The 10,923-nt window shown below is 36.6% G+C and overlaps 1 pseudogene; it reads right to left on the bottom strand.

Moving 5' to 3' along the window:
* Positions 1–3,400: 3,400 nt before the first annotated feature.
* Positions 3,401–8,538, bottom strand: LOC143588085 (transcription factor MYB25-like; annotated as a pseudogene).
* Positions 8,539–10,923: the final 2,385 nt, after the last annotated feature.

Below are 10,923 nucleotides of genomic sequence, written 5' to 3' on the forward strand. Positions count from 1 at the left end.
CCTCATAAGGCGCCAAACACCCAAACCGGCAGGGTGTGAGGAGCGACATGAGCATTTCTTAAGTCGGTCATTTGTGGACTTAAATGGGGTGCCAACCATGCGCCACATCAATCCCTTAACACCCCAAACAATGGGCCGTAAGTTTTAAGCGAGGACGATAAGGACATGGCTGATAGCCCACCAATGACTTTGTGCGTCTCCTGTTTGTGGGTCATCTCCAACTATCACATGACCGTTGTATAATACATAACCAATCAAAGTTAGAGAGAGGGGGGGGGGGGGAGGGAGAGAGATTTTGTAGAAAATGAAATTTCGAAACACAAATAAAAAGATGTTTTAGAATCATAATTAGCTGGAAAATTAGGGCTAAACGGAAAACTATAATTGTTGATCTTTTATCTAATTAAGCATCTAAATTTTACTTTGAATTAATATTGTTATGCTTAAAACACTACTTGCTTTTGTTTTTTATATAGGTCGTGCTGACAGTTTTTGATATGTGGTTTGGACCACTAACATGAACACAATAGTGGTGGTGTGGTTTAATTCGGCTCGTAGGTGGGTAGATTTGAGACACAAGTACACAACATGGCAGTGAAAGTTTTTTGAGGGAGGGTGTCGGCTTGTAAATGTCAACCGAAATTAAGAGGTGTGAGAATTTAGAATGAAAAGGCGAAATCAAACTTTTTCACCTCTTAAATCAATGAGTGTATATTTCTTTGTCTATTCAATAAATCAAAGTACGTAGCTATATATAGAGGCTTAAGGTTGGCCCTAAGCTAAACCATAAACTCTTATATTTATTTTGTGGTTATTTGGCTTTCTAGTTATAAGTAGTTATCTAAATAATGTGTTCCGTTATGATATCACCAACAATGTCGACTGTCGACATATAAAGATTTCATTTTTATTTTGTTTTAACCTTAAAAGTGTCGCATCTTAAAGAAAAGTTAAGAGATTACGTGGGTTAAAAAAGTTTTTCTTCAGGGGTAACATATACATAAAAAACGAAGAAAAAAAACAAAATTTTGCACTAAAAATGTATTTCATTAAGAAAGTTGAGTTGTGGCCAGTATATATGTCGTAACTTAAAACATAGGAATGTGTGGGCACACAAATTATACGTGGTTTCGTTTATAGTTCAAGTTAGTATACCCTAAAAGAAAAGTTACATTTGTATATACATGCACGAAAATAAGAAAATGTTTAGATTCGTGAAAGTTAGGGTATGATGATTTAGTTATACAACCGGTATATATTATGTATACAAAATTAAGTCAATAATCACTAAGTATCTTAAGTAAATAATATATACCGGTTTATTTACTACGCAATTACCGTTTATCAACCCGAAAAATTTATAATCACATACGAATCCATAGATTGATTTATGAAATTATATTGGCTCTTCATTATTAATTGTTCTTCGTTTCAAATATCTAAATGTATGTGAAACATGAGCAAGATTCCACAAACACTAATTTTTCTATGCAAACCCGTAGTCTGTTAGTTGACCTGCGTCAACGTGACAACGGCCAGACCTTATCCTCTAATCTTTGACTTGATTGAAGTACTATGTGGTTATGCAATTTGTACAAATGTATATCATACAACGTTATGATATTTAACGTTTATAGTTTATACCATGTATGTATGTTACATGGATTTGGATCCTCAACTCCTTTTCCTTTTCCCAGTTAATACACGTGTTTAGTTTTTATTAAATGAAATTATTTTATCTCAAAAATGAAAGAAACAAAACTTATAAGGACCGATGAGGTTGATCGATCATTCAGTCACCATGTGTAAGTTAAAATATGTATATTTCAACTATTGTAAATTGGAGAAGTGACATAACACAACACATGGACACAAATTTTATTTTATTTTTCAAACGACAACTTTCATTAAAAAGACAATTTATTTTTAATCCAAAGAAAAGCCAAAGATTTAACGCCCTCCACCAACTTCGAGATCACTATCGGTTTGTTGGAGAAGGTTGCCTCATTTCTCGCCTTCCAAATACACTAACATACGGTCATGATAAGGCCTTGAAAGGCTTTCACCTTTTTGTTACAAAGCGAAACCATTTTCTGAATCGAAATGAAGTCTCTTACCGAGAACACGTAAATAGGGGGATGATGGCACCACACAGTACACACTAATTGAATGTCAAACACTATTTGAACCCTTGAAAACTTCTTTTACCATATTATTGTTTGTATTTTAAATATGATAGGTCTAAGTACAACTTTCTACCCAAGATCACCAAAATATTGTCTTTCCTTTTTTGCTTCTATGATGAACAATATGAGATGGCCTCTCTCTTTCAAAAGTAACATTTTTAGTAAATAATCATGAGTATGGAGGGAGGGTTGTCCCTTTTCATCTGCAACCTTTCCTTAGATTCAGCATCCAACAAAGGTGTATAATGAGCTACTCAGTATTGACTTGCTAAAAGCTCAAAACGGGTCACACGCATAAACAAGCTCGAGCATAAATTTAAACGTGTTTAATAAACGAGCTTACTTTTATACAAATATAAAAAAAAAATTATGCTTACATAAATAAAATTATTATAATAGTTATTTGTGTCCGTGTCATACCCTCACCGGCCACCGCTAATAACTCTGCTATAAATGAGATTATATTGGGCAAGTTTGTTGGTTTATTTTAAATAGTTATTCAGGGTGTAAACGAGCCGGGCCGCTCTTGAGTTACTCGAGATCATCTCGTTAAAAACTCGAATCGAGTTGAGTGTAAACGAGCTCCAACTTTTATTAAGGCTCCTTTAAAAATGATCTTGAGCCTGAGCTTCATATATCGAGCTCAAGCCAGCTCACGAGCCTAAACAAGCTTTTATTTATGTATTTTTATTTAATATACTTATATAATAACTATTAATATAACATATATGTAAATAATTATAAAAGCATATAAATAAACTAATTTAAACAATTAATGAATTATAAACAAGTCGAGCTTGAGCTGGGCTCGAGCTTGACAAATTACTCACTAAACAAGCCAAGCTCGAGCTCAAGCCCTCTTAACTGAAAACAAGCTGAGGTTGAGGCTAAACGAGCTTGGGCTCGGCTCGTTTACACCCCTTTATAAATACATGCAAAAAGAATTATATATGTATTCATATTAATAAAAGGTGGCCAGAAACTTTTTGACGAGCCAAACTGCCAAAACTTTGAGTATCAAACTTAAAACGAGCCAACTTTGAACATAGAGCTTGCAGCGTGTAGAGCTCGATCAAGCTTTGCTAAGTTAGACAAGCTACACTTTGAGCTTAGGCGAGCTTGACCTCAGCTCAATTCATTTACACCCATACCAACAGCCTTATGTTTTTCTATTAGTACACACTAGTACCATGCTAAGTAACAAAAAAACATACTCAGTACAAAAGCTACAACCACCTAATAGTGCACGATATGTCAATAACATCAGTCGACTAGTTCAATATTCAGATATACGTAAAACAACGGACCAAAACCATACGCTATAGATCATTTTTGGCTAGCATATCACATTTTTGTAAGCCTATATATATTCATTAAGAAAAACAGAAACTTAAAATTAAAACCTGACCATTTCAACTCAATCCTTCAACCGGAACCGAGACATGAGTTTGAGTGCCCCCCGGGTTTTCAAGCCCGCTTTGATCCAAGCAATGGTGTTAAGATCAGCAGCAATGTTGGCTAATTCCATATTTGAAAAAGGCGGAACTTCTTCATATTCAACAAACTCGGGACCCAGTAACGAGGTGTGGGACCCGGCACAGCAACCATGACCACATCTTGACGGAACCACAGGCTCAACAGAATAGCCTTTAAGAAACTTGCACCCTACACTTGTGGGTTTACACGCCTGTATTAATGGTCCCTGCGTGGGCACAACCGTCCTCAGTGCCGCATTATCTGTAGGGGTATAAACGGAAAATGCACCATAATGTGGGGTGGGACGGGAAAGGGTCTGGTGAGTTGTGACATATTCGGTTTCTTGAGGTTTTGTTTGATTAATGTTGTTTTCATTGGAGAAGGTGTCTTCAGATGATGCCTTATGGGCGTCAAGGCTGTTGATGTCTGCTTCAGTGGTGGATGGGAACATGTTAGGATGGGTGAACCTTTTTCTCAGGGTAGAATTCCAGTGATTCTTGATTGCGTTATCTGTTCTACCTTGTAAGAATTTTGCAATTAATGCCCATTTGTTTCCATGGACTGCGTGGGCTTTAATAATAATGTTATCTGCTCAATAAAAGAAAATTAACTCTTTAGGATCAAATCTGTAAGATAATGCCACAAGAGATGGTTCATGTCACATTGTAAAAAATCAAATTGAATTAAATCAATGATTATTTCACGTTTACATGTGAATTTGTATGCGTGCATGTTCACAAGACCCCATTCAGCAACAATTTATCATTAACTCGTTAAATGATAATATCTACAATTGTAATGAATCTAACAGTTTTAAGCTATTATTAGATTAGGGATAAGTATTAGATGCCAAAAAGCACATAATTATTGGGTAAAAACGTAATATTTGGGAATGCCGATTCTATAATCTCAAACTCTTCATACAAAATCTTGTGAAAAGTATTGATGGAGCCCTTTTGACCTCATATAGTAATATTAAGGAATGCTACAACTGACAACATTATCAACATTCAACGTGACATACGAACTCATTTAAATACTTGCTTAACGTCTCATGTTAGTGATTAAGAAAATCTTATTTCCTTTTTCCTTTAATCCAACTTGACCTAACAAAACATTTGTTGGAAATCAGTTGGATCAAGTACACAAACAATCCGATTTTGTGACCAAATACAGTCGTGATTCTTTTCCTTTTATTGATAATTGAAACTCACGACCCACACAAAACACAAGACCTGGACACCCCTATTAAAACCTAACGAAAGACCAAACCGATTCTAACTCAAACTCATTTAAACTAGTATACACTTAAAAGGCTTGTAAACCTAACAACTTAACTATTCAACTCAAACACAAACTCTTAACGACTTAAAACTGATATCAAGATCAATCTAGCATCACCCCAAATGTGTGTGGGTGTGTTTGTGCGTGGGGGATACAGGTATCAAGCAAGGGAGTCATTTAAGACAAAATACTTCCAAAAGGTAAAGGTTGAAGAGACTGGCTAATGTTTAAAACCTAGCAATCATGTATACTGGGGAAATTGTTAGCTACCATGTAAACCAAGATTAAACAAGGTCAATTCTATTATTATTAATTTATAATCTATGATAAGTTTAGTGGCTACCATATATTTGCACTTATAGCAACAATATATATTGTGAAATCTGTTTTATCTCCCTCATGAAAAGAAGGCATGTTATTCTCATATTGGTTGTTGACGTGTTCTATTAACCGAAGATTAACAAAACACATCATGGCTAAAGCGTGAACAAAATCGCGTCACATTTTAAATGCGTGCTTCCATGTTAACAGAACACGGAGCTTGCTTAATAGTGTCCACTTCCCAGTTGGGTAGGTAGTACCTGCAACTTGGTTCTATCTAATGATCAGCTCCGTTTGTTGTCCCCTAAACTAACTGCCAGTTTGCATTTTGATGTGCCTAACCCTGTTAAAGTCTTACAGATATCAAACACCACATCACTGAACGATGGGAGATTGTACAAACTTTAGGTCTCTATGTTTCCTATAATTTGATAAACAACCCTAGTCTAGCCTCAAACTTATATTGGCGCTAAGCCCAGAGGCAAAGCTTTATACTCCCCCCACCCCACCACACACACACCCCACCACCACGACCCACACACAATTTTTTTGCTCAGAGTTTGAATTCACCCATTTCGTCCAAAAAATTTAAATGCAGTGTATATTTCGTATATGAACGTAAAACGGGTTGACTCGAAACACGACTAGAATTTTAATGGATCGACACGACGTAGCACGAATAAAAATATGGGTTAGGTTAGGGTTGAGGAATCTCAACACGCTAACCCACCAACCCGAAACCCATCAACCCATCAACCCGACACGTGTAACCAAACGTTCAGCGAACAGGTCGTGGACCGTTCGGTGATGGGAAGTTCATTTATATTTGTTTGTTTATTAAAGGGACGAACACGAGCAAGAAATTTTATACGATTAGTTAAACAAACGAACATAACAAAGTGTTAAATTGATATGCAAAGTGTTGTTATTTCAGGAGTAAACAAAGGAAATAAAGACGAGATATTTTTGAACCATAAACTTGCTCGTTTTCTGATAATTAAAACTGGGAATTCAACATATACATAAATAGAGAAGCAAATAAAGAACGTGCACATGCACTACTGCATAAACTCAGCTAACTAACCGAACTATCTAGGGGAATTAACCCACACACCCGACTTGTTAAATAACGGTAAGATAACAAAACAAACATAAGCTATAATAACGTTCATTTGATTTTTATTTGATTCAAACCCTTGACTAGGCATACTATATTTAAAATCTACTTATTATTAGCTATGAAGCACGAGGACTGCACTGATGATGCGGTACCCGTCCCGGGGACGGCTTTGGGACGGTAACACGACGGAAACGAGTTGGAAACGTTTCCTAAACGAATTTGGTTAACAGGGACGGATCCAAACCCGATTTGACTAGATTTTAAAGACCGATTCTAATACCCTAAAATTAGGGTTGGTTCGGGATCGAGTTTTTTCGGGCCGGTTCTTCGGGTATTTTCGGTCCGAACATAATTATGCACACTCCTATCATTGAATATGAGATTCTTTGTGGTTTGATTCAAAGTATTATGTGGGCCTGAATACAAATGGGCCATATATTAAAAGTAAAAATCGTGCACATTCATCCATTGCTGAATCGTATTTAGGTGAACTGGGCCTATAATCGAGTGTATGTAATATATAGGGCTTTAGGCTGATGCGAGTAAGACCAAAACAACATTTTTAGCCTTTGATTTATTTTATTTTTCAAAAACAATGATACCTAGGCATTGTTTATGCAAAATGCTAATGTTAAAATTAGTTATTTTTCTACAATAAGAAACGTGTTTGGCCCGACAAATGCAGGCACATATAAATCCTAAAAGAGATCTCACTCTAGTATAAATTGTCGGTAAAAGTCCTTGGTTGACTAACATCATCTCTAAGAGTGGATGCGACAGACCGAAAGTGGTTGGGTTGTGGCACCTGGTCGTTAGCTATAAGGCTAAGGGTAGTGGGGCTTGGTTGAGCCCCAAATGATCCAATATATTTGTGACACGTAGGCGTTGATGTGGCACAGGATCAAGCCCCTCAACCAAGCCCCAGAGGGTGTAGTGGTCTAGGTGATCAGGGGCTTGATTGATTTTTTTATTTATTATCTTTTTTTGTTATATACACAAATATAAATTAAAATACTTCATTAAAACATAAATAAAAAGGAAAATAAAAAAATACATATAAATAGCGCTTTTATTTTTGTGTTGCCAATTCCTTCAGAATACGTTCTTTTTCTTCCTCCATTAGCGCTTGGTCGTTTGGAGGTAGGTGGCTAAAGTCTTTGGCTAGAAAAGCCAAACTCTTAAAACAGTTTCTTTTGTGTCGAGCTTCACCAATCGGGAGGAGGCCACTTGACAATTCCTTAATTTCTCTTTTATAGTCGTCATCAACAACCGTTTTTTTCCCACGATCCCTACCAGGAGGGCGGCTACAACCTTGGTCTTTCAAATGACCTTCGGACAAGTTTAGCTGTATAGGTCGAAGTCAATTTGATTCTTCGACCCGCTCGAAGAGACGTATGTGCCAGAAGCACTAGTTTTTGTATGTTTTGCCCCATCGGTCACGTCCTCCGCACATAGTTCAATCCATTTCGAGCACTTTCTTAACACCTCCCACAAGTAGCCCTCGTCAAACGTCTTCACCACCCCGTACCTCCGCAACACCTCTTGTTTCCAATTATCACAAGTGAATCGGTAAACCGCGAGATCATCGGACACACTCGGCCGCATTCGGTTAGCATTGCGGTTATGTATGTTGGTAAACAATCCTACATATTTACGAGTATCGGTCCACCGACCCGATATCATATTATCGGTACGAGCCCTACTCCCCACTTGATCATAAGAACATTCTCGAACCTTGGCGCAAAAAACTCGAGCTTTTGAAAGTCGGCTACAAAATAAATAACAAAAAATGTAATAAGCACACACAAAAGTTAAAAGATATATTAAACAATAAAATTCACGAAATAATTTACCCGCATTCCGATCTTGGGATATTTCAATCCAAGCGTTCGCCAACGCAAGCTTCTCTTCTTTAGACCACGGAGTAGACTTCCGCTTCTCCGGTGCCGAAGGACCATCCGCTTCGCCGGTCTTCTTCCCCTTCTTTTGTGGGATCGTTTTGCCGGCTTCTCCGGTGCCGGCTCCGGTTGTGTTTCCGGGACCAAATAATCGGGTTGTGACATCCCAAATGAACTCTTGAAACGAATCGTCGTCCATGTAGTTACATCCCTCGGGAAATTGAGTGTCGTTGATGTTGCCCCAACCCGACATGGTTTATAACTTGATAGATTCTTAAATAATTAGAGAGAAATGTAATGAAAATGGTGTGTTATTGTTATAAAATGGGATAGTTATTTATAATGTGTTATTTGTAAAAAAAAAAGAAAAAAAAAAGAATTTAAAATAGCCAATGGCTATTTTTTTGAAAACCAAAATAACCCAACGGCTCTTTCTTCCCGCGGTCACAGCCACGCCAGACCACCGCGCCCCCAACCACCTGAGGGGTGTAGCGGTGTTCGCGAGCCACGTTGACGGCCGCGCCCCCCGCTCACCCCCCACTACCCTCAGCCTAACCGATAGGTGGGTGATGTTGTCTCATTAAGATATGTTTTTCGTGAAAGTTTTGTATTATATAATAATTTGAGTTGATGATTACTAAAAGCTTACAAAAATTAATATACATATACAGTAGATAATCTAAAAGCCTCAAATATTTCATTTTTTTTTAACTGCAACCTTTAATTGAAACAACCAACATCCTGTTAACAAGAAGTTAGCAGGATAGGCAAAATACAAACAACCAGATTACAAAGTACACATATTTCAATTTGTCCACGGTTCAAATATTTCTTAAATGCTTGAAATGTAAATAGGAAAATTGATTTACGAATATTGAAATTCAAAATAAGGCATGTATTACTTTATTTAATTTATTAAATAGAAAAGTAAATGGTGTTTTGGCCCATTTTCCGTGGGGTGGGTTGGGACATGCGATTGTTACACGCTTAAATGCGAGACAATCCTATAATGGGATTCAACAAATCAAGTAAATCCATTGAATTGTACCAAGATACATGGTAGAAAATTATTATTTTTTTATAAGTAGGTGGTTTAGAAAGTTGTTAAGTGATCATAGGTGGGTGTTTGAAAAGTGGACACAAATAGATAGTTCGTTGAACAAACGGACTTCAATTGATTCTCATAACAACAAAAAATGAGGTGGCACATTAGGGCGTAATGGAACACACATGTACTTGAGATCTCTAGTCCGGGCTAGTCTGCTCCTTGAATAAGCAATGTCACCCATAGTTCGCTCATGTGTCAAGCGGACTTGTATGATTTGCTTCTTGAACTAACAAACTCTAAAAGGTCCGCTTGATGGACAAGCGAACTATAGAAAAAGTAAGTCTGCTTATTCAACGAGCGAACTAGGAATCTCAAGTACATGTGTGTGTTCCAATGTGCCACCTCATTTTTTTGTTATAAGAATCAGTTGGAGTCCGCTTGTTCAAGTAACGAACTACATATTTATATCCATTTTTCAAACACCAACCTACGAGCACGTAATAACTTTCTAAATCACATACCTATAAAAAAATTCACATGGTAACTATATTAAATACAGATCAAAACCAGATGGTCGGTGTTGCAAATGATTTTTCATAATATTTTATTTGTTAAGTTTTTCACATCGAGAGCCCATGGCTAGGGCTCATGGCGTACGTGGTTATGCCCGCAACATGGGTTTGATTCGTGTGTATTGTGGCTAGCCTCTTGAATCAAGTCATTAACTTAAGTTTTTTTCTTTCATTGTCAGTTTAAAATATCTAAATAATATATTAATTTTTGGATAAATTTAAACGGCTAGTTTTCTCAAAACAGTTGTTGAAATAATCACTTTTTCCAGCCCTTTCAAATCATCTATACTTGTTTCCTAAAATCTCTATTTTCTTTTATTTCAATGATTGCTCAAAATGAGCTATGGTGATAATGAAATCGTGCCAACTTCACTCATTTGTTTAGCAAAATGCAATTTCAACAAATGATATCTTATAATTGGGATATTGGTTTTTAATACTCCCCAACTATTACCCGTTGGATGATATCATTCCAAATTTTCAATTTGATACCCGTTGAGAGTGATATCATTCAATGGGTGAAAGTTGAAAGTATCAAAAACTAATACCCCTTTATAATTTGAAAATAATATCATGCACTAGTTGAATCTTTATACAGTTGACGAGTCAAGCTCATCACGAGCAAAGTGCAAACACAAATATATAGGGAATCGTCCTGACGATGGAAATAACCGTTTATGGAACGACTAAGTTGCTTTAATTAGAGTTGGTATACCTAGAGAATTATTTAGACAACGTTTTCAAATGGGTAGACGGCTTTTTAATCGAATTGTCGAAGTTGTATCCTACCGTCTTGACTACTTTATTCAAAGACCTTATGCAACTAGTAGATCGAACATAACTGTTATAACGTACTAACGCCATATCAGACGCATTAGCATCCTAAATATAGATGGCAATCGTGACCCGTATTTCAAGGAATGAGTTAATTTGAGGAAAAATTGATTATATTATATGAGTTTGTTTGGGTCATCTAAAATTAGAAAACGAGTTAAAACAATAGTAAAATTACTTGTTG

Source organism: Bidens hawaiensis, unplaced genomic scaffold (assembly GCF_021521415.1).
Source record: "Bidens hawaiensis isolate Kalapana, Puna unplaced genomic scaffold, B.hawaiensis_p1.1 tig00035977_1, whole genome shotgun sequence".
Taxonomy (NCBI): Eukaryota; Viridiplantae; Streptophyta; class Magnoliopsida; order Asterales; family Asteraceae; genus Bidens; species Bidens hawaiensis.